The sequence below is a fragment of the Rattus norvegicus genome, chromosome 13 (assembly GCF_021556685.1).
Source record: "Rattus norvegicus strain SHRSP/BbbUtx chromosome 13, alternate assembly SHRSP_T2T, whole genome shotgun sequence".
Taxonomy (NCBI): domain Eukaryota; kingdom Metazoa; phylum Chordata; class Mammalia; order Rodentia; family Muridae; genus Rattus; species Rattus norvegicus.
The window spans coordinates 68,789,381-68,813,483 of NC_141546.1; the positions used below are offsets into that span (position 1 = coordinate 68,789,381).

The 24,103-nt window shown below is 43.1% G+C and overlaps 2 long non-coding RNA genes, 1 other non-coding gene and 1 pseudogene across 4 annotated transcripts in view; 1 reads left to right on the plus strand and 3 right to left on the minus strand.

Moving 5' to 3' along the window:
- Positions 1-8,793: 8,793 nt before the first annotated feature.
- Positions 8,794-8,925, minus strand: LOC120096399 (small nucleolar RNA SNORA17). Its single transcript, XR_015636421.1, has one exon. It is a non-coding gene; the product is annotated as a small nucleolar RNA SNORA17 (small nucleolar RNA).
- A 7,076-nt stretch (positions 8,926-16,001) lies between these two features.
- LOC120096284 (uncharacterized) lies at positions 16,002-21,816 on the plus strand. Of its 2 annotated transcripts, XR_015636031.1 has the most exons (5): positions 16,002-16,187; positions 17,320-17,442; positions 19,428-19,471; positions 20,758-21,092; positions 21,186-21,812. It is a non-coding gene; the product is annotated as an uncharacterized LOC120096284 (long non-coding RNA). The 2 variants fall into 2 exon arrangements; XR_015636032.1 differs by lacking the exon at positions 20,758-21,092 and having other exon boundaries at positions 21,186-21,816.
- Eif3m-ps1 (eukaryotic translation initiation factor 3, subunit M, pseudogene 1) lies at positions 18,304-18,980 on the minus strand (annotated as a pseudogene).
- The window catches only part of LOC148001692 (uncharacterized), a 70,945-nt gene continuing 66,642 nt past the window's right edge, over positions 19,801-24,103 (minus strand). The window contains exon 3 of the long non-coding RNA XR_015636033.1: positions 19,801-22,547. This is a non-coding gene — a long non-coding RNA (uncharacterized LOC148001692). The remainder of the gene's footprint in view (positions 22,548-24,103) is intronic.

Below are 24,103 nucleotides of genomic sequence, written 5' to 3' on the forward strand. Positions count from 1 at the left end.
TGTTAGTATCTATTACTCTCCAGTTGGACATTCAAATGACAAGATGCATTTTCACTGTGAGGGGATGGACCAGGCGTGGGACAATAACAAATCTACACCTACCCCATACCCCTGTCACAAGAGTATGAGTGATGCCTCCGTGCAGTGACTGAACAGCACGGACACTCTTCCCCTCAACAAAGTCCCTCAACTCAGTCTTAGGACAGAGTTTCTCATTCTTAGCCCCACACTGCAATAACGTGAGGGGCCTTATCTCTAATGCTGATGTGATACCATCTATGGATTCTGATGTAACAGGTTGGGGCCACCGCCTATTATCAAGGTTTCAAGCAGTTTCTTAGCTGAGTTCATTTCTTAGCCTTAATTGAATCAGAATGCCAGACTATTGGCTTGGCAAACCTTTGTTTTGTCCTGAGGAGCTGGCTCTGACCTGAACCTGAGGAAGACCATCTTTAATTATAAGGTACTGAAGGGACTGTGTGACTCCAGGATCTGAGAAGGCAAGACCCCATTTTCAAGTGAGTTAAAGACTAACAAGTTAAAGATTGTTAGTTTATTTCCAAATGTAAAAGGAACAGAAGGACAGAGTCAAACTGTAGAGAAATCCAAATCAACCAGGGACAGACTAGTTAGGGAAACCTAGTCATTTCTCTGTAGGCCAGGCTTGGACACTTAGCCCTGCTAGAATCACTCTTTATGGTCCAGAGGGGATGTCCAATTCTTAAATCCTTAAATAGCAGGTATTTTTTTATTTCCAGTGCCAAATTCAAATGGATAAGGTATGACTGTCTGCAGACAGACTCAAGGCCCAGGCCAGGGCAACTGAAGTGTGCTTGGGTAGGTTGGTCAGTGCCATCTGTCCCTGGCACCTAATGTGGGGAGGTATTGAAGGACCCCTTTCCTCCCTGAAACTACATTTTATCATAGGAGAGGAAGCATGATTCTCAAGAATAAATAGCATATGAATTGCCTGGTCCTCATCAGCTTCTGAAGTCACTTTAAACATTGTTTATTAATTTTTAAATTCAGTAGTAGAGTAGTAGTAGTAGAGTAGTAAATTAACTCTAGGGCCTTGCACACATGCTCTCCTGCACTCTTCCTCTGAGTTATCCCCTCTCTCCCAGCTTTTGGAATATGACTGGATTTAATTGTCCTCTTCTTCCTCTTCTTCCTCTTCCTCCTCCTATTTTTCCTTTTCCTCCTCTTCCTCTTCCTTCTTCTCCTCTTCTTCCTCTTCATTCTCTTCCTCATCATTTATATCTTTTGAGGGCCAGCTAGGTGTCTTATTCTTTACTTCATAATCTTTATAATACTTTATGTTAGATTTTTTTTCTGAGTCTGAGATTGCAAAACTTTTCAAAGAAAGTGGTCCTCAAGTTTGCGTCTACATGACTGGTCCAGCCAGGTGTAGAATGCCTTTAATTCCAGCACTCAGGAAGCAAAGTCAGGAGGATGTCTGTGAATTCGAGGCCGGCCTAGTCTAGAGTGGGCTTCAAGTCAGCCACAGTTACACAGTGAGATCCTGTCTTCAACAACAACAACAAAAAAGTCCCAGTACAATAGTTTCAAGTGACTATAGTTGAAGACTCCCTTCAAAGCACAAATATTCTTTATCCAGCACCCACATCCTTGGCGTCCATGCAAACAGTGTCTCAGCACTTCTATGTAATTTCCAGGTATCAGATTCTATCTATGGATTTCAATGGAAAAAAAATCAGAGACGCCATGATTAAAATTTTCTATGCATTGTCTCCTCCTCTTTCCCCTCCTCCTCACCCTTCTCCTCTGCTCCCCACTCCCTCCTTTTCCTCCTTTAAGACAGGATCTTATTTAGCCCAGGCTGATCCTCAGTTTATCTTATAGCCAGTTCTAGCCTTGGCCTCCTGATCTTCCTGTCTCCACCTCCTGAGTGCTGGGATGGCAGACATGTTCCTACAACCAGTGAACCGAAGATGCTTATAGTCTTGCTTCAACTCACTATAACAGTGAATTCAGGTAGGTGCCATGGACACCTAGCAGAGAGCTGACCTGTGGTGGGAAGTAAACATTTAGAATCAGTAATATTATTTTAAGTAGAGTAGCTTTTAACTTTTGTTCATATGTTTGGTTTTTTGAGGTGGAGGGGTCTCTTTAAGTTTTTTTTTAAGGACATATTTATTATGTATACATTGTATACATGTATAATATATGTATTTATTATGTACACCTGCAGGCCAGAAAAGGGTACCAGATCTGACTATAGATGGTTGTGAGCCATCATGTGGTTGCTGGGAACTGAACTCAGGACCTCTGGAAGAGCAGCCAGTGCTCTTAACTTCTGAGCCATCTCTCCAGCTCTCTTTTTAAGTTTTTAAGTTTAAGTTGGTCTATAACTTTCTATGTGATTCCAACTTTTCAACTCTCCTGCTTCAGCCTAGTGAGTGTTGGAGTTACAAGTGTTAACCATCCTGACTAGCTAGGTTTTAATTTTGATGAAGTTCCTTTTATGGTTATCTTTTAAGCATGGAATCTATGAAACAGTGGCACAGCCCAAGGTCAGAAAGATGCCCTACGTTTTCTTCTGGAAGTTCTACAGTGGTAAATGTTTACTTTTAAGTCCATTATTCATTTAGTTGTCTTTCTTTTAAAATTGGGGTTATTTATTTTTTATTATTTTAAGTTACGCGTTTGGAGGGGCGGGAGGATGCACCCAAGTTCAGGTATCTGTGGAGGCCAGAAGAGTATGTCAGTGAGCCACCTGACATGAGATGTAGGAATCAAAGCAATCAGCGTTCTTGGGGCTGCAGAGATGGCTCAGTGGTTTAGAGCACCGACTGCTCTTCCAGAGGTCCTGAGTTCAATTCCCAGCAACCACATAGTGGCTCACAACCATCTGTAATGGGATCTGATGTCCTCTTCTGATGTGTCTGAAGACAGCTACTGTGTACTTATATGTAATACATAAATAAATCTTAAAAAAAAAAACTCTTAACTACTGCACCGTATCTCCAGCCCTACCCTGAAGCATCATCATATGCTGTCCAGATGTATGTGAAAGGTTAAGAGTTTAGTATGACATCTTCTATCTTGAAGCATGGTGTTTAATGTTGTTTTCCAACAAAATCTGCTACATTACCATCATTGCCATTTAACGAATTCTCCTGCAAGTCCTCCTTGCTCCAATTTCCCAACTCTATTTCCTCTAAGATAAAAACGAAAACCAAACCAAACCAAACCAAACAAACAAGGACACCAAAAACCACCCTGGCTAGAATGTCATCGTTTCTGAATAACTCTGTCCAGAAAATAAAGTATTGCTCAACACTTTCCCCTCTCTACAGCCTGACCAGACACCAGCCTTTGACCACCATTCTCAAAGGCAGTCCCTACACTGTTTATCAAATAATCAACAGAGGACTCGGAAGAGACCACCAAGAGGAAGGTGAGGCCTGCAGTAGATGCTGTAATTACAGAGGCCAAGGATATCTGGGTTAATGTCCAGCTGCTCTAACCTCACCCTGAGTGCAGGACACTGTGTGTAGGAAGTTCAGGGAGAAGGATGCCGTGCAAAGGATCCTGTTCTCAGAATCCACGCAGCTCCAAAAGACTTGATTTCAGAGCTGAAATCGAAAAGAACTTTCTGTCTGCTCACAAGTCTAGTTGCAAGGTTTATGGCGTATTCCTACCTCCCTGGACATTCTGGGAAGGACAAAAAGAAGCAGGAAATGGACTTTGTTTACTCTTGGTTAGATATGTAGAAGAGTGTTTGCTTCTCACCATTAGGCTCATGTCCTTTACTGTTTGGGCCACATATTCTGGCTTACAATTGTCCTGACAGGAAAGTCTTCTCTCTTACATCCTGCCTGTTCCTCTTTAACTCAGTCTTTTCTACAAAGCCAATCTACTTAGGCATTTTCTGTGCCTGAAAACACTGACATATTAACACAGACACAGACACAGACACAGACACAGACACACACACACACAGACACAGACACACACAGACACAGACACACACAGACACAGACACACACACACACACACACGGGGGGGGGTGGAGGGAGGGAGGGAGGGAAAGAGAGAGAGAGAGAGAGAGAGAGAGAGAGAGAGAGAGAGAGAGAGAAAACAAATCAAAGCCAGCAGCTAGAAGAGGAGAGATGATGCTGGTGCACATAAAAACCCCTACTAGGTTTCTACCCTAGTAGAGATATTAGGAGAACCAAGAGCCTATTACAGTGCAACGAGATGCACGTCCTGCACAATAGGAACCTGAAAGAAAGCTGGGCACATAACATAGCCTGCCAGCCACAATGCAAAGTATGGAGAGAGAGGAGATTTCAGGGAGGGAAGAATAGTTTCTGTCAAGTTTTGAAATAATCAAAACTTGGTATAGGATATCAGTGGGGTGGCCTCAGAAATTTCGCAAGGCAGGAGAGAGCTTGGGAAGTCCAGAGAACAATAGACAGTTCCATGGACTGGAGCCCTGGTAACTGATTATACCTAGTTCTGCTCAGAGTGGAAGCTGGTGGTTAAGGAAGGTGTGTCTCTGCAGTGAGCGTCCAGGTGTGCTGATTTTCCGGGCAAGCCAACTTCTTGGTTTGCTCAAGCAAAGTCATTAGATATGATTAGTATGCTCCCTATACTGTTTCACTGTTTCAAAAGCAGTCACAAAGACACCCCTGCTTACTCTTAACCATGTGCTGGCTAGTTTTATGTCTACTTGACACAAACTGTAGTCATCTGAGATGAGGGAATCTCGACTGAGAAAATTCATAAGATTGGGGTGTAGGCAAGCCTGTAGGGCATTTTCTTAGTGATTGAAAGGTGAAGTGCTATCCCTGGGCTGGTGGTCCTGGGTTCCATAAGAACCCAAGCTGATCAAGCTATGAGGAGCAAGACAATAAGCAACACTTATTCATGGCCTCTGCATCAACTCCTGCCTCCAGGTTCCTGCCCTGTTTGGGTTCCTGCCCTAACTTCCTTCCATGATGAACAGTGATGTGGAAGTGTGAACCAAAGACACCCTTTCCTTCCCATGCAGCTTTTGGTCATGGTGTTTTATCACAGCAACAGTAGCCCTAGCTAGGACCCAGTGTATCAAAGGAACGTAACTAAGCTACTTTCCAGTTGAGTTCTATGCCAGGTGAGATTTCTAGTGATAAGCCTAAAACTGGCCCCCTAGAGGACTGCTCTAAAGCTGGGCTCCAAACGGAATGGAATGGAGAAGTAGCAAGAAATTTGGCAAACCTCTGAAAGCCAAAGTTCATAGTTTGAGCTTGCTTCTGGGGGCAGAGTCCAAGAGATTATGCTCCCAGTGGGTTCCACAGAGTCACTGATCCACACAGATAAAGATTTGGTTGTTCTGCATGGCTTTTAAGGCAGACCCTAGTCTTCCCAAGTGAGTAATATGTGCTGTAGGGGCAGCAGAAACCACACCCAGCATTGCCTGTGTTTCTCTATACATGTTTCGTTGTATAGGAAGTTATCAAAAACGTGTCAGTTGGGGGTTGGGGATTTAGCTCAGTGGTAGAGCGCTTGCCTAGCAAGGGCAAGGCCCTGGATTCAGTCCCCAGCTCCGGAAAAAAAAAGAAAAAAAAAAAAAAAACGTGTCAGTTGGTAGTTTTGAATGGTCTACCAAGGGAAGAGATGCAGGCCTTTAGAAAGAGACTTTGTAAAAAAATCTTACAAAAACCAGACTTTTAAGAAGCAGAGAGATTGGAGTTTTAATTTTTTTTTTTTTTTTTGGTTTTTTTTTTTTCGGAGCTGGGGTGGAGTTTTCATTTTTAATATAGTCTGGCGTTGCTTACAGCGAGCAGCTATTTCCCTTTTCTTCCACTAGGAGGCAGCATCATTCCTGTTGCGCTCAAGGACAGGGGTCCTTCAAATAAATGCATACATAGTACACATATAAATATGAGTCCCTTCAGTGGGAACACACACCTTAATCTCTGACCTTAATTGATTAGGAACATGTTGTCTGAGGTCTTTTGGCCTAAAGCTCAAGGCAGAAGGTTCTGGAACACACAACTCTAACCTCTAATTACGCCCTAAGGAATTGTTCCCTGAGCCCATGAAAACAGAAGAAGCGTCTTCAAGGAAGATGGATTTCACAAGCAGCAAAGACGAGTTCAACGATTATAAAACTACTGTAGAGAAAGAGTGTGCCGAGGGTGGTGTGTTGTGTTTTCTGTTGAATTTTATGTAACCTTGGGTCCTTAGGGAGTTCCTGCAAACAATTCAGGGTGTGTTGGCTCTCTTGTTGTGGCTTGTTTTGTACTGCAGGCTTATTTCAGCCCCGTCTGTGGTTCTTGTGCTTATGTTCATAGCTTAAAGACTCAGGATGGCAGATAAGTGATGTCCCCCAACAGCTCTCAAAGCACTCCCTAGGCTTGCCTTTTTTTTTAAAGGTCCGGATTTTCTACATCTGCTGGTTTAACCTGATCTTTGTCAATTTGCATTTTCTACATTGTCTGGGCATCTCGGGTTGTCCTGGGAAGTGTTTGCCCATTCAACAGAACTTCCAAGAGCTTGTTACCTCAGAGAAGTTCAGGTTATGAGTAAGTCATAAGAGGAACGGCCGAAACCCTGGTTGCAGGCAGCCTCACTCAGAGACACAGCTCCTGTTCAAAGCAAAACTTGGCCTCTGATTTTCTTTGACAGGTGACTGGTATCACGTTGAAGATTAGACAATACTACCTGTTTGTTAGGGGGCGAGGGGGAGGGGCAGAGATGGAGCAAAGACAGGAGGAAATCCGTCTCCTTCCTTTGCTCGCTCTATTGCGATACCTGTCCTATGTCAGACATCTGGAACTGACCCATGGGTCTCTGAGGTAGATACTGGAAGGGGTCGTTCCTGGCACACTGCTTGGTACTGCCGTTCAGTGGTTCTTCGGGACAATGAGGCGAGTTACATAACGTTTGTTCCTAGGGCATAAACAAAGCTTTGTTTACATTATGCTGTGTCTACAAAAGTACTCTATATAAGCGATTTATTTTAGATCTTAGCTCTCTTACTATAGATCACCTTGTGGTTTGAATCTGTAATGTCCACTACAGGCTCTAGTGTTTCAACATTTGGTGCTGTGCTTAGGATCCATAGGAGGCTATGGGATCTTTGACGATTGTGGCCTCACCGTCAGAAGCAAATCTATTCCTGGGGGTTGGGGATGACACAGGTAGATTTAGTTCTGCTTCTAACCGAGCTCTTTGCTTCCTTGTGAGCCACCTCCTCTTTCTGCCGGTGTGAACTGAGCCACTCCCACTCCATACCTTTCTACCACAATGGCCGTTTCTCTTGAGACTACTCCTCTCTTGAGCTGTTCCTGTTAGGCATGTCGTCACAGCCACAAGGAAAACAACTAACGCATACTTCATGTCACAAACATGCATGTAATCATCTGACCCACCTTTGGAAGAATTATGCCAGTAAACTCGCACCACACAACGTTGCCGCAGCTTCTATGAAGCAAAACAGAGCGAAGTAAAATAAAATATGGTGCAGTTGTATACACCAAAGACAGCTTCGAAGCAAGCGAGGACCGGGAATGTGCTGGAATGTGCTTTAACAAGCCCTTCTCAAAAAATAGTTTAACTGTTCTGGGGACAAGTACCTGCCCTCTGATTGGGCTAGATTTCAGACAAAGCTTGAGTGGATTTTTTTTAAACTTTTTATTGTTTCTTTGTGAATTTCGTACGATGCACATAATCCCATTCCTCTCCCTTTCCCCTCATACCCACCTTTCACCCTTGTAACCTCCCCCTCCCAAGGGAGAAAAAAAAATCTATGGAAGCTACAGTCAGCTTAGGGTCAGCTCTATGCTGCCCAGGTCAGGCACGGAGTGCTCTCCCAAGTGCTGCAGCAGGTGAAGGGTGGGGGCAGCTTTCCTGCTCTGATGACCTTGGGGCCAGCTCTCCTGCCAGCCATTTGTGGCAAGGGCAGAAGGGAGAAGAGGGGATCTCTTCCTCACCAGAGCCATCAGGTAGCAGACAAGGGGCAGGGCCAGCTCCCACATTCATGTCCTCAGGGCCAAATTACTGGAAACCCATTATATCCAGGGCCAGCTCCACTGAGTGCTACAGCAGGTGAGGGACAGAGACAGTTCTCATGACCCCAGAACTAGGTCCTGAGGGGCAGTGAGGGGCAAGGGAGGAGAAGAATACATCTCTCTTATCCACATCACTGTTTGGGAAACAAGGGGTAGGGCCATGTCTCCCACGGTGTTATCCTCAGGGGCCGGCTCACTTGCAACTCTGAAAATGTGCAGGCACTCTCCTAGTCCTGCAGTTGGCAAGGTGCAGGGGTCAGCTCTCCTTCTCTTGAGCCCCCAAGGCAAGTTCTCCCATGATTCCCAGATGAGGGGTGGGGTCAGTTCTGTACAGCCCTCAGACATCAACATGTTTCCAGGTGGTAGCCCAGACCAGGGACTTCTGCCTAGCTTTGGTGGTAACAAATCTCTGATGCTCAGGGCCACAGACCCAGACATGGCCCTCAGGGGCAGCACGGGCCAGGACCCCACCGTGGTCCCAGGTGACATCACTGGCTACTCACATCAGGGTATCCCTCACTACCCTCAGGTCTCCAGTTCTGCCTGTCTTCATTGAGCCCACATGCTTCTGCTTCTCTTTCTCTTCCATTTCTCCACCACTTACCGGCTTCAATAAGTGTCTCTGGGATCTCTGAGTGTCTGGGGTCATCCTGGGCATGTTCTGGCATTCCTATCCAATGCTATCCCCACTGTTGGTTGTCTCAGGCTAGCTCCCTATCTGAGCACCCTGGCATGGACTGGTGCGTGTCTCAGGTTCCCCTTTTCAAGGAGGGTTAGGCTACTAATCATTCATGTATTCATTGGTCAGAACCCTGATCATAGACATGACCTCTTTCCTCTCTGCTGCCTGCTGATGCATGTGGGACACAGCGGCCGCACTTGCAATACTTTTAGGGGCAGTCTGCGTGTTTCTTTTTTTTTTTTTTTTTTTTTTTTTTTATTAACTTGAGTATTTCTTATATACATTTCGAGTGTTATTCCCTTTCCCGGTTTCCGGGCAAACATCCCCCTCCCCCCTCCCCTTCCTTATGGGTGTTCCCCTCCCAACCCTCCCACCATTGCCGCCCTCCCCCCATAGACTAGTTCACTGGGGTTCAGTCTTAGCAGGACCCAGGGCTTCCCCTTCCACTGGTGCTCTTACTAGGATATTCATTGCTACCTATGGGGTCAGAGTCCAGGGTCAGTCCATGTATAGTCTTTAGGTAGTGGCTTAGTCCCTGGAAGCTCTGGTTGCTTGGCATTGTTGTACTTTTGGGGTCTCGAGCCCCTTCAAGCTCTTCCAGTTCTTTCTCTGATTCCTTCAATAGGGGACCTATTCTCAGTTCAGTGGTTTGCTGCTGGCATTCGCCTCTGTATTTGCTGTATTCTGGCTGTGTCTCTCAGGAGCGATCTACATCCGGCTCCTGTCGGTCTGCACTTCTTTGCTTCATCCATCTAGTCCAATTGGGTGGCTGTATATGTATGGGCCAAATGTGGGACAGGCTCTGAATGGGTGTTCCTTCAGTCTCTGTTTTAATCTTTGCCTCTCCCTTCCCTGCCAAGGGTATTCTTTTTCCTCATTTAAAGAAGGAGTGAAGCATTCACATTTTGATCATCCGTCTTGAGTTTCGTTTGTTCTAGGGATCTAGGGTAATTCAAGCATTTGGGCTAATAGCCACTTATCAATGAGTGCATACCATGTATGTCTTTCTGTGATTGGGTTAGTTCACTCAGGATGATATTTTCCAGTTCCAACCATTTGCCTACGAATTTCATAAACTCGTTGTTTTTGATAGCTGAGTAGTATTCCATTGTGTAGATGTACCACATTTTCTGTATCCATTCCTCTGTTGAAGGGCATCTGGGTTCTTTCCATTTTCTGGCTATTATAAATAAGGCTGCGATGAACATAGTGGAGCACGTGTCTCTTTTATATGTTGAGGCATCTTTTGGGTATATGCCCAAGAGAGGTATAGCTGGATCCTCAGGCAGTTCAATGTCCAATTTTCTGAGGAACCTCCAGACTGATTTCCAGAATGGTTTTACCAGTCTGCAATCCCACCAACAATGGAGGAGTGTTCCTCTTTCTCCACAACCTCGCCAGCATCTGCTGTCACCTGAGTTTTTGATCTTAGCCAATCGCACTGGTGTGAGGTGAAATCTCAGGGTTGTTTTGATTTGCATTTCCCTTATGACTAAAGATGTTGAACATTTCTTTAGGTGTTTCTCAGCCATTCGGCATTCCTCAGCTGTGAATTCTTTGTTTAGCTCTGAACCCCATTTTTTAATAGGGTTATTTGTTTCCCTGCGGTCTAACTTCTTGAGTTCTTTGTATATTTTGGATATAAGGCCTCTATCTGTTGTAGGGTTGGTAAAGATCTTTTCCCAATCTGTTGGTTGCCGTTTTGTCCTAACCACAGTGTCCTTTGCCTTACAGAAGCTTTGCAGTTTTATGAGATCCCATTTGTCAATTCTTGATCTTAGAGCATAAGCCATTGGTGTTTTGTTCAGGAAATTTTTTCCAGTGCCCATGTGTTCCAGATGCTTCCCTAGTTTTTCTTCTATTAGTTTGAGTGTGTCTGGTTTGATGTGGAGGTCCTTGATCCACTTGGACTTAAGCTTTGTACAGGGTGATAAGCCTGGATCGATCTGCATTCTTCTACATGTTGCCCTCCAGTTGAACCAGCACCATTTGCTGAAAATGCTATCTTTTTTCCATTGGATGGTTTTGGCTCCTTTGTCAAAAATCAAGTGACCATAGGTGTGTGGGTTCATTTCTGGGTCTTCAATTCTATTCCATTGGTCTATCTGTCTGTCTCTGTACCAATACCATGCAGTTTTTATCACTATTGCTCTGTAATACTGCTTGAGTTCAGGGATAGTGATTCCCCCTGAAGTCCTTTTATTGTTGAGGATAGCTTTAGCTATCCTGGGTTTTTTGTTATTCCAGATGAATTTGCAAATTGTTCTGTCTAACTCTTTGAAGAATTGGATTGGTATTTTGATGGGGATTGCATTGAATCTGTAGATTGCTTTTGGTAAAATGGCCATTTTTACTATATTAATCCTGCCAATCCATGAGCATGGGAGATCTTTCCATCTTCTGAGGTCTTCTTCAATTTCTTTCTTCAGTGTCTTGAAGTTCTTATTGTACAGATCTTTTACTTGCTTGGTTAAAGTCACACCGAGGTACTTTATATTATTTGGGTCTATTATGAAGGGTGTCGTTTCCCTAATTTCTTTCTCGGCTTGTTTCTCTTTTGTATAGAGGAAGGCAACTGATTTATTTGAGTTAATTTTATACCCAGCCACTTTGCTGAAGTTGTTTATCAGCTTTAGTAGTTCTCTGGTGGAACTTTTGGGATCACTTAAATATACTATCATGTCATCTGCAAATAGTGATATTTTGACCTCTTCTTTTCCGATCTGTATCCCTTTGATCTCCTTTTGTTGTCTGATTGCTCTGGCTAGAACTTCAAGAACTATATTGAATAAGTAGGGAGAGAGTGGGCAGCCTTGTCTAGTCCCTGATTTTAGTGGGATTGCTTCAAGTTTCTCTCCATTTAGTTTAATGTTAGCAACTGGTTTGCTGTATATGGCTTTTACTATGTTTAGGTATGGGCCTTGAATTCCTATTCTTTCCAGGACTTTTATCATGAAGGGGTGTTGAATTTTGTCAAATGCTTTCTCAGCATCTAATGAAATGATCATGTGGTTCTGTTCTTTCAGTTTGTTTATATAATGGATCACGTTGATGGTTTTCCGTATATTAAACCATCCCTGCATGCCTGGGATGAAGCCTACTTGATCATGGTGGATGATTGTTTTGATGTGCTCTTGAATTCGGTTTGCCAGAATTTTATTGAGTATTTTTGCGTCGATATTCATAAGGGAAATTGGTCTGAAGTTCTCTTTCTTTGTTGTGTCTTTGTGTGGTTTAGGTATAAGAGTAATTGTAGATTCGTAGAAGGAATTCGGTAGGGCTCCATCTGTTTCAATTTTGTGGAATAGTTTGGATAATATTGGTATGAGGTCTTCTATGAAGGTTTGATAGAATTCTGCACTAAACCCATCTGGACCTGGGCTCTTTTTGGTTGGGAGACCTTTAATGACTGCTTCTATTTCCTTAGGAGTTATGGGGTTGTTTAACTGGTTTATCTGTTCCTGATTTAACTTTGATACCTGGTATCTGTCTAGGAAATTGTCCATTTCCTGAAGATTTTCAAATTTTGTTGAATATAGGTTTTTATAGTAAGATCTGATGATTTTTTTAATTTCCTCTGAATCTGTAGTTATGTCTCCCTTTTCATTTCTGATTTTGTTAATTTGGACGCACTCTCTGTGTCCTCTCGTTAGTCTGGCTAAGGGTTTATCTATCTTGTTGATTTTCTCAAAGAACCAACTTTTGGTCCTGTTGATTCTTTCTATGGTCCTTTTTGTTTCTACTTGGTTGATTTCAGCTCTGAGTTTGATTATTTCCTGCCTTCTACTCCTCCTGGGTGTATTTGCTTCTTTTTGTTCTAGAGCTTTTAGGTGTGCTGTCAAGCTGCTGACATATGCTCTTTCCTGTTTCTTTCTGCAGGCACTCAGCGCTATGAGTTTTCCTCTTAGCACAGCTTTCATTGTGTCCCATAAGTTTGAGTATGTTGTATCTTCATTTTCATTAAATTCTAAAAAGTTTTTAATTTCTTTCTTTATTTCTTCCTTGACCAGGTTATCATTGAGTAGAGCATTGTTCAATTTCCACGTATATGTGGGCGTTCTTCCCTTATTGTTATTGAAGACCAGTTTTAGGCCGTGGTGGTCCGATAGCACGCATGGGATTATTTCTATCTTTCTGTACCTGTTGAGGCCCGTTTTTTGACCAATTATATGGTCAATTTTGGAGAAAGTACCATGAGGAGCTGAGAAGAAGGTATATCCTTTTGCTTTAGGATAGAATGTTCTATAAATATCCGTTAAGTCCATTTGGCTCATGACTTCTCTTAGTCTGTCGACATCACTGTTTAATTTCTGTTTCCATGATCTGTCCATTGATGAGAGTGGGGTGTTGAAATCTCCCACTATTATTGTGTGAGGTGCAATGTGTGTTTTGAGCTTTAGTAAGGTTTCTTTTACGTATGTAGGTGCCCTTGTATTTGGGGCATAGATATTTAGGATTGAGAGTTCATCTTGGTGGATTTTTCCTTTGATGAATATGAAGTGTCCTTCCTTATCTTTTTTGATGACTTTTAGTTGGAAATTGATTTTATTTGATATTAGAATGGCTACTCCAGCTTGCTTCTTCTGACCATTTGCTTGGAAAGTTGTTTTCCAGCCTTTCACTCTGAGGTAGTGTCTGTCTTTGTGTCTGAGGTGTGTTTCCTGTAGGCAGCAGAATGCAGGGTCCTCGTTGCGTATCCAGTTTGTTAATCTATGTCTTTTTATTGGGGAGTTGAGGCCATTGATATTGAGAGATATTAAGGAATAGTGATTATTGTTTCCCTTTATATTCATATTTGGATGTGAGGTTATGTTTGTGTGCTTTCATTCTCTTTGTTTTGTTGCCAAGACGATTAGTTTCTTGCTTCTTCTAGGGTATAGCTTGCCTCCTTATGTTGGGCTTTACCATTTATTATCCTTTGTAGTGCTGGATTTGTAGAAAGATATTGTGTAAATTTGGTTTTGTCATGGAATATCTTGGTTTCTCCATCAATGTTAATTGAGAGTTTTGCTGGATACAGTAACCTGGGCTGGCATTTGTGTTCTCTTAGGGTCTGTATGACATCAGTCCAGGATCTTCTGGCCTTCATAGTTTCTGGCGAGAAGTCTGGTGTGATTCTGATAGGTCTCCCTTTATATGTTACTTGACCTTTTTCCCTTACTGCTTTTAATATTCTTTCTTTATTTTGTGCGTTTGGTGTTTTGACAATTATGTGACGGGAGGTGTTTCTTTTCTGGTCCAATCTATTTGGAGTTCTGTAGGCTTCTTGTATGCCTATGGGTATCTCTTTTTTTAGGTTAGGGAAGTTTTCTTCTATGATTTTGTTGAAGATATTTACTGGTCCTTTGAGCTGGGAGTCTTCACTCTCTTCTATACCTATTATCCTTAGGTTTGATCTTCTCATTGAGTCCTGGATTTCCTGTATGTTTTGGACCAGTAGCCTTTTCCGCTTTACATTATCTTTGACAGTTGAGTCAATGATTTCTATGGAATCTTCTGCTCCTGAGATTCTCTCTTCCATCTCTTGTATTCTGTTGGTGAAGCTTGTATCTACAGCTCCTTGTCTCTTCTTTTGGTTTTCTATATCCAGGGTTGTTTCCATGTGTTCTTTCTTGATTGCTTCTATTTCCATTTTTAATTCCTTCATCTGTTTGATTGTGTTTTCCTGGAATTCTTTCAGGGATTTTTGCCATTCCTCTCTGTAGGCCTCTACTTGTTTATTAATGATTTCCTGTGTTTCCCTAAGTGTGTTCATGTCTTTCTTGAAGTCCTCCAGCATCATGATCAAATATGATTTTGAAACTAGATCTTGCTTTTCTGGTGTGTTTGGATATTCCATGTTTGTTTTGGCGGGAGAATTGGGCTCCGATGATGGCATGCAGTCTTGGTTTCTGTTGCTTGGGTTCCTGCGCTTGCCTCTCGCCATCAGATTATCTCTAGTGTTACTTTGTTCTGCTATTTCTGACAGTGGCTAGACTGTCCTATAAGCCTGTGTGTCAGGAGTGCTGTATACCTGTTTTCCTCTCTTTCAGTCAGTTATGGGGACAGTGTGTTCTGCTTTCCGGCGTGTAGTTTTTCCTCTCTACAGGTCTTCAGCTGTTCCTGTGGGCCTGTGTCTTGAGTTCACCAGGCAGCTTTCTTGCAGCAGAAAATTTGGTCTTACCTGTGGTCCCGAGGCTCAGGTTCGCTCGTGGGGTGCTGCCCAGGGGCTCTCTGCAGCGGCAGCAACCAGGAAGACCTGTGCCGCCCCTTCCGGGAGCTTCAGTGCACCAGGGTTCCAGATGGTCTTTGGCTTTTTCCTCTGGCGTCCGAGATGTGTGTGCAGGGAGCAGTCTCTTCTGGTTTCCCAGGCTTGTCTGCCTCTCTGAAGGTTTAGCTCTCCCTCCCACGGGATTTGGGTGCAGAGAACTGTTTATCCGGTCTGTTTCTTTCAGGTTCCGGCGGTGTCTCAGGCGCAGAAGTCCTGCCGCTCCTGGGCCCTCCCCCACGGGAGCCCAGAGGCCTTATACAGTTTCCTCTTGGGCCAGGGATGTGGGCAGGGGTGAGCAGTGTTGGTGGTCTCTTCCGCTCTGCAGCCTCAGGAGTGCCCACCTGACCAGGCGGTTGGGTCTCTCTCTCACCGGGTCTGGGAGCAGAGAGCTGCTGCGGGCCGGAGTCTGCGTGTTTCTTAATAGAGCCAATTCTCATTTATTCAATTATGCATTAAGGATTGTTAAATAATTCCTCCTGAAAAATCAGTGAAAAGGCCTTTTCAGACTCCAGATTTAGATAGCGAGACCCAGTCGCTTGCAATGCAAAGATCTCAGCATCGTTTTATTCTTTCGTTCATAATAATTTGGAATGCTTTCTCCACACCGAGCACTATTCTGAATGCAGGGGTACTGTGTGACTATCGTTCGTGACCAAGTAGGACAGATGTCAGTCTCTCTGTGAAGCATGCCTACTATGCGTGAGACCTAAGACAAGGCTCAGCTTTCCTGGACTTCTCCCTCTCCAAGTGTGCTTATGGAAGCCCAACCACTCAAGCGTTCATGTTAGCTCACGTTCCAAGACTTTTAGGAACAAGCAGTTCATGTTTCTTTGGCTCTAATCTCTGTGTCATAATACCACTGTTTATAATACAAACTTAGAGCCTGTTTTATAGAACTGAACTCAATTCTGTGTTCAAATTGTCCAAGATGTCCGCCCTGCCTGTTTTTTCCCACTAGAAAGCAAGAGGGGTGTGGAGGAACAATTTGCTAAGGGTCCCTGGGGTGAGACCCGGTCCATTATTTCATCATTTCCTTACAGCATACAGAGGAGGGTGGAGGAGAGCAGGAAAGGGGAGACTGGTTCTTTCCTGAATGATTGTTCAGATCCCCACCTCAAGAGAACCATGCTCCACCCATTAGGGAAGCAGCTCTCAGAAACATCCCAGGGACAGGACTAACTGCTGACACACCAGGAAGTGGAATTTGGCAACAACCAGGACCTCCATGAAGGTGGGTGGTAACTGTCAGAACTCCACACTGAGAATAGGATCTATCCCTTCCCAGCGTGATACTTCGTGTACTGTCTGCTCTAGACTGCTTACATGATTACTAAGGGACAACGAGAATAAATGAGGGAATGGGCATTCTTGCTTCCTCCTCCCAGAACTTTTCAAACATCCATTCATGTTCCCTCTACAAAGCAAGAATCAGGGATTTAGTGAGACTCCTTTGGTCTGGAAATATTATGTTAATCACAAAGACCCAAATGCTTTTAGGTTGACAGGTTATAGTTCAAAAAGAAGAGTATAGAAGTCTTCCCAAAGCCTGTTCAAATGAGCTAGAGTCCTGCCTCCCTGCACAGCTAGTCTTGAGCTTCTTTGTCATCCTGCCAAAATCAGGGATCTGCGTCACATGATAAAGGCTTGATGGCTTCTGAATCCTACAACCCTGGGTTCTGTGACCATGAGAAAGTCACCTCAGCATCCTGCTCTTCAATTTGCCACTCACAGAATGGAGATTGAGGTGGTAATTGTACCCTCCCAAAGGGTCACTGTGACAGTTAATTTATGTCCTGGTACCTAGGAAGTGCTAGATAAACGAGCTCTAGCTGTGTGAGCAGCTCAAGACACAGCACATAACACTCCTTAGATGTGATTGACAGAAACGGGATTGAGCTTAGAGAAAGTAGAGCAAATGAGACAGTTTGTAGATTCCTTCTGAGCCTATGATTGTATTTGAGCTCCACCCTTTTGGTTGGCCCAGTCATTTATCCAAAAGGAAGCAACATTGGCTTCTTCACATTGTGGAGAATGGCCACGCAAATAAAGATGGCCCGGGTTGGCAGAAGCCCATGAATGATGGTTTCCAAGGGACTTAATCCTGGCTAAAGGTCATAAAGAGCTACAGGGTTGTTGATGTGTTGTTAATCCCCCCCAGCTTTATTAAGCAACAATTGTCAAATTTTTTTCTTTAATTGATAATGTTTTACTATGACTTAGAACTTGGGCTATTTTTCACTTGGTTTAAGTTCTGTTTCCAGGCATTAAGAGTGTTATAGGGTTGTTGCCACTGCTGTTTTCCAAATGCCCGACATGTGCTGTGACTGACAACTCCTTTTCTTTGGGTCTGATCGATTTTGCAGGAGACCATTTTAGTTCTTAGAGCATCAATAACAAATGCTTCAACATCATCTGCTCCGATCTGTAGCTCTTACCGCATTGTATCAAAAGAAATCTCTTCGTTTTCTGCTGCCATTCCCATAAAGGTGAGGAGTCTCATTTTTGCCATATTTTGCTCATCCATGGCCTTAGAAGAGTGCTTTATGCCTCACGATACCACTTTTATAAATGCTATTAGTGTACTTGCTAAGGAGATGGAGGATGTCTGATTGTTCATGTGTTTTCACCATATCCCTAGTACTTAGTGTCTTGCACCAACTCAGTCCAGACTGTGGGTTGAGTTGAACTAAAGGGTCACTACTAGTGTTAGCATGCATCACGCCTCAGTAGTATAAGCTAGTTGTTTCCTTTGCTGATATTTGTAATTATCACCCACACACATGACGTCGTTTTTTGCTGTCATTTTTTAGAGTTTTGCCTTTCCTCTAGATACTACCCCATGTCAATTAACTGTAAAAAAAAAAAGTGATTGCTTCTAATGAAATAATTAACCCAAACCCTGCCCCTCAATATACTTTGACAAGTGAAATTTGAATTCGTCAAATAAATCAGTCATGTCTGAAAAGGTTAAAAAAAAAAAAAAAAGAAGCCAAGTGAATCTATGCAGTCTTTGTTTTTCTGATAGAACTTGACACACATTGCCAATTTAATACTCACAAAAATGGCTAATAAATCACGGACAAACTCGCCTTCCAAAAATTTGACTGGCTTTAGAGTAAGAAGATGGTCAAAAAGAAAGGCATTTGGATCCATCAATGCCTGCACAATCCACCTGTGGGCATGAACTTGAGCCTGGGAAGCACCATCTTCTGTGTAACTCCCAAGCAATTCCACCATGACCTTTGATGCAGCACCATTTTTCTTACAATACACGAGCACCTCCGTAGAGTAGTCTTAAGAGGGTGTGCTTCTTTTTTTTTTTTTTTTTTTTTTTTTTAGTTCTTTTTTTCGGAGCTGGGGACCGAACCCAGGGCCTTACGCTTCCTAGGTAAGCACTCTACCACTGAGCTAAATCCCCAGCCCGAGGGTGTGCTTCTTTTCAGTGGTCCCATGTTCTCACTTGATCCAGTTCTGTTGGGATGTACTAGATGGCCCCACATGATGCTGCCATGTTGATGAGGCTGCAGTACGCATGTAACTTTACAAGAGTTGTTTTTGTTCATCCCATGGAAAAGGTTGCTGAGCAATCGCAGTCTCAGAGATGGGCGTTCGCCTTCCCCAAACCTGACCTTCCCTTCCACACAGACTTTTAATCAATGCTTCTTGCTTGTCTGGTTCCAGGATCAACAGGAGGCATACCGCACTGTGCATTACACTTTCAACGTCTTTATCATCTTCCTTCAGACACACATCACAGGCTTCACCAATCTGAGCTAAGTCTACATGAAGCCCACCTTCCGAGTTCTCTTCTGAGATCTCAGCTCCTTTTGATTTCAGATAAGCGTGAAGTTGAGCAGCAAGGCCTTCCTTGCTGATATCGATGAAGGCCAAGACCCTCATGGTGAAGGTCAGGCTGCGGAAGATGCTCTGGTCCAGAACCATGCAGACTGGGAAAGGGAGGGACACCGCACGGGGTTACCTTGACAAAGGTTTATATGCTTATGATATACGGTGTGAGAATATCTGACTAAATCGAGTTATATGACACATGCACTTGTTATTTCATTGTGGAGAGAACACCAAGTTAGTTCTCACACATCCAATACTCGCCATGCTCCATAGTAGATATTTTAGAACTTAATCATTATGCTGATCTGAAACTTTGTGATCTTCGGCCAACATTTCTTCCCTAATATCTTGTAACCTTCCCTCTATTCCTCACTTCTGTAAGTTCAAAGCTCAGCATTTTTAATTTTGTTTATTAGTGAGGTCATGGGATAATTGTCTCCAGGCTTGGCTTCTTTCACTTAGAACAATAACATTTGCAACATCTCAAATTATAAAAACGGTATTACACTGTGACGATTTATCTCATTTTAGCCCTGCCCATTCATCTGTTAGTGGACACTTCTATCACTTTTATATCAGTTATGGTGAATGATGCTGTAATGAACACAGGTATCTCTTTCAGATGCGGATTTCACGGGGCTGTTCTCTATCTTAAGTGAGAGGAAGGTAAGAGGAAGTGGTATTTAATGGTTACTGGAGTGAGTCTTGTGAGTCAAGAAAAAATTCTGGAAGCATATTAGCTTCCTCCATGAGGGCAGGGGACATATTTCTCTGAAAAATAATTAATTAGCTTTGGTTGAATGTAAATAAATATAAAATAAAATATTGAGTGAGGTACAGTAGTTTTGGAAAATAAATGTGCTTAAAAACTACTACCATGATCAAGATATCACACATTTTATCACCCCTCAAAGTTTCCTGGTACTTTATTACTATAAGTAATCCTTCCCTAACTGCTTTCTGTCTTTATAAGAATCATATTTTTTTTTCTTTTTGGAGAATTTTATATGAACACATCACCTAGTAGGTAGTCTTCCAAGTGGTATTTCCCCATCCACGTTGAAGTATATACCTACTGTTTGCTCATTTTCACACTTGAATAATATTCTCTAGTCTCTTTACACTTTATAGGTTTTTCTCCTTTCATTTTGTATTTTGGGGGAACTTAATATCTATCCCAGACTCACTCACATCTATCCTCCTGTCTCAGCCTCTTACATGTGTCTTACTAACAGTTTCATTTATCTATTCCGATGTAAATTTGAGTTGTTTGTGGATGGTCATGGTAAAACTGAATTCATGTTCAAGTCTTTATGTGGACATATATTTTGATTCCTCTTGGATTAGGAGTAAAATTGCTGGGCAGTTAGGTGGACACAAATTCTTTTCCAATAAGTGAATAAAGACTATTCTCTTCAAGTATCTGTTTACCCTTTTATTTACTTATTGATGCTGCTTCTAGGAAATACTTATTTTATTTTCATGAAATGTAAATAATTTATCATCACCACCACCACCACCATCATCATTATCACCGCCATTAATGTTTTTCAAATCTGGCTATTCCCAAGTGGTAGGAATTTGGGTGTATGTTTTCTTCTATAGATTCTATAATTTCAACTTTAAGTTTTTATTTTGTTTTGAAACAGGGTCTCTCTAGGTATCTCTGATTGTCCTGAAACCTGATATGTAGACCAGGTTGACCTTGAACTCATAAATCTGCCCATTTCTGCATCCCCAGTGCTAAGATTAAAGGTGTATACGACACACCTTGACAACTTTGATTTCTCTGAGGTATTGGGATCAAATCTAGGTTCTCATGCATACCAGGGAATTGTTCTACTCCCCTGCCCCCTCCAAGCTGCATCCTAAGTCCTTCTTTGACATTTCTAGTGTGTTCAGATGCTTGTCTGAAGCCAGAGACTTTGTTGACATTCTGTGTCTCTTCCCAGGCAGACTTACAACCTCATTCATTTCTGTCTCCTGCTGATAAATGCTAAAGCCATTGTTGTCTTCAGAGAGGAAAAGACTAAGGAGGAGGAAAGCTCTTCTTTTGTTCATTTGTTTTCCTAGCACGAGCTAGAAGAAAGCTAGGTGAGGCAGAGGCTAATACTGACTGTATTGTGATCCTTTGCTGAACAAACTTCTCCATGATGGATGCTTCACATATGAGGAAACTGAGGCCCACAGAGTTAATCACCCACTGTAGTCACATAGGTACTGTCAGTCTTGGGACTGTGACTTCTCATGTCATGAAGATCTTTTGAACTTCTGCATCCAATGAATGGTATGCTTTGTTCTTTTTCTCTGTGGGAAACGTTATTTTTCTAAAGCCAAAATATATTCACCACGTGTAATTAGTGATTTTTTTTCTTTTCAGGCTGCTGTCAAATTATGAATAGACCAGCCCAGCATTCCTCTTTCAGAGCTTTGGCACTATTTGCATCTCCAGTATGTGGGTCACTTGGTAAAGGACAAAAAGCAGCTGATTGATCAGTTGTGCGAGCAAGATGCAGAGGGTACATGGTGATGTCTTTGGAAGTTGTCAGCTTCAGAGTGAACACCAGAGACCTTATGCATGTGCATATACTTGTGTGCACGCACACACACACAGCATATATAGATATGAAGGATAATAGTTTACACACAGGCACCGGCAGCTATGCTACTGTGGAGACAAAGTTGCTACAAATTATGTCTGTATTATCTCAGGAGCTACATGGCTGGGCCCCTAAACGGTGAGTTGAGACCTGACAGGTGCTCCTCTGGCTCTCTCACTAACTACCCGTGACTTCCAGTCTTCATGACAAGGCAGTACTGTTGGGTACCAAGCTTCCAATGTCCAAATTGTGACACCTACCTTTACGAGTTTTGTCATTTTAGACCAGCTTGCTCAGTTTCTTTCTCTGTGCTTGGTTTTTCACATACAAAATGGGACACTGGCTTTCATAGTTTTATTCTAGAAAGGAATATGAAAAAAAAAATGGGAAAAGTTCCTGTCTTCCTCAAAACTGTGTTTTCATTTGCTCGACCCGTAGATAGTGCCATACAGTGCTGTGGGTTAAGCGGGGAGAGTGAGTCAGCAGCTTGCACATCTGGGAGGTGTTTTAGTCAGAGTTCTCTAGAAGAACAGACTTGATAGAATGAAACCACATTCATTAAAAGGGGATTTATTAGAGTGACTTATAGGATGTGGTCCAGCTAGTCCAAGAATGGCTGTCTTCTACCAAACTAATCTGATAGTTGTTTAGGCTGTGGGGCTGGATGTCTCAGCTGGTCTTCAGTAGACATTGGAATCCCAAAGAGGGAGGCTCTAAAGTCAGCAATGGAATCCCTCAGCAACAGGATAGAAGAACTTGTCAAGAAGAGTGCGGGTGAAAGAATGCAAAAGCTTTCTTCTTCCTCGTCCTTTCATAGAGACTCCCGCCAGAAGGTGTGGCTAGGTTTAGGGTGGGTCTTCTACTTCAAAAGATACAGTCAGAATAATCGTTCACAGATATACCTGGATGCTTAGGGTTTGGTTGATTCTAGATGTGGTCAAGTTGGCAACCAAGATTAAACATCACGGAGGAAGACTGGTCTCTCCAGTGCCTTTGCTTTTGAACACATGGCTACCCACTCATGTGCAGTTCAAGCTGAGTCCTAAGGTCACATTCGCCCATATTTCCCTAAATTCACTCTGCTGTTCAGAGTTATTCAGGGCACACTCGGGCAGAAACCCATAGCGGGATGAAGGGTGACACTGGAAAAGAAGAGGTGATAAGAGGAGATGAAAAAACACACCATACCACATAGCAAACACATAGACCATCACACCCACAAACCATACACAGTATACCACACACACACACACACACACACACACACACACACGAACATACACACGCACCTCCACTATACATATATACTACACACATATACATATACAAACATACACCACATACACAGGCCACTCATTCACTACAACACTCACCACACATACTATACATACACATACCATCCACCCACCACACATGCACACACACATACATACACACCACTAAATGTATTTGAGGACAAAAGGCTAGCAGTGCATAGCATGACATTGTTGTGCAATGATGGGAACCAGCAAGCTGAGCTCTTCATTGGCTGGGGGTGACCGTTGGGAGAAACCACCCTCTCTACAGCAGAAGGTCCTGGAAAGTAAGGATGTTGGACTCAGGGACTGGGTGGCTGGATATGTCTTCATTACTGCCCTTTTTATAAGATTACCAATCCCGTGGGTCACAATCCTTGTGGGTCACAGAAGTTTCCAGTCTGTTTGTGTGTCAGAGGCCTGTGCTGTCTTCTTTATCTTAATATTCCTAGCACCCAGCTGAGGCCTGGTAAATGATCAGTGGTTCAGAACTGCTTGCTGAAGTGAATTAAATTGCATTTACCAGAGCTCTGGAGAGAGATCACAAGATCTGTGCTGGAAGAAAACCTTCAGTGTCCCCGCCAGCGGGGACCCAGTTATTCAGGGTCCCGAAGAGGCTTTCTACCTGTGGGCCAAAAGGGGGTGAAGAGAAGAAGGAGACCAAGCAAAAGTTCTGTTGTCAAGGTCTCGTTTATTGGGATGAACATTGCAGCTTTTAAGGCTTTCAGGTAGGGGGAGTGACCTTTGTGAAATATGAAGGAGGGGGAGATGAGGGTATAGGCAGTGATAGCTGGAGGCAAAGAAGTCAGGCAATGAGGTCAGGTGGTGGAGACACTGGGTGTTGACTGAGGAGATAACTGGTATCTGCTCGAGCTGAGGCATCCCTTGAATGTTATACTCCTGTGCCGTAAATTCATGGGAGAGGCTTTATCCAACAATCTTAAGATTTATGGCAGTCATCTTCGGGGTGAGTCTCTGTGGCCAAACAGCCCAGAGTCACTTTGAACCATGCAGTCAAAAAGCGGCTAGGCCCAAATCCAATATGGCTCCGTGCACTTCAGCTATTAATAAGGGCAAACATTTTTAACAGGCTGTGTGGGTTCAGATCTTGTTTGGTAACTTGCTTTATACTTAGCTGAAATTCTGCTCCTGTGTTATGAATTCGGGGGTTAGAATGGATTTGTCATACACTTGAGAACATCATTTCTTCTGCCTGACTGGTTTGCTTTTAAATCTCAGCATCAGAGGGATGTGTTGAGTTTTTCGTAGACATGTTTAAAGATGACAGGAAGACCGGAGGGACTCAGAAATCTTCTGGGATTGTCCGGTGGAGTTGTCAAGGATACTGCCTCCATTGCTCTGCTCTCTCATGGATGTCACATGAGATTATCTGTGTCTCTGCC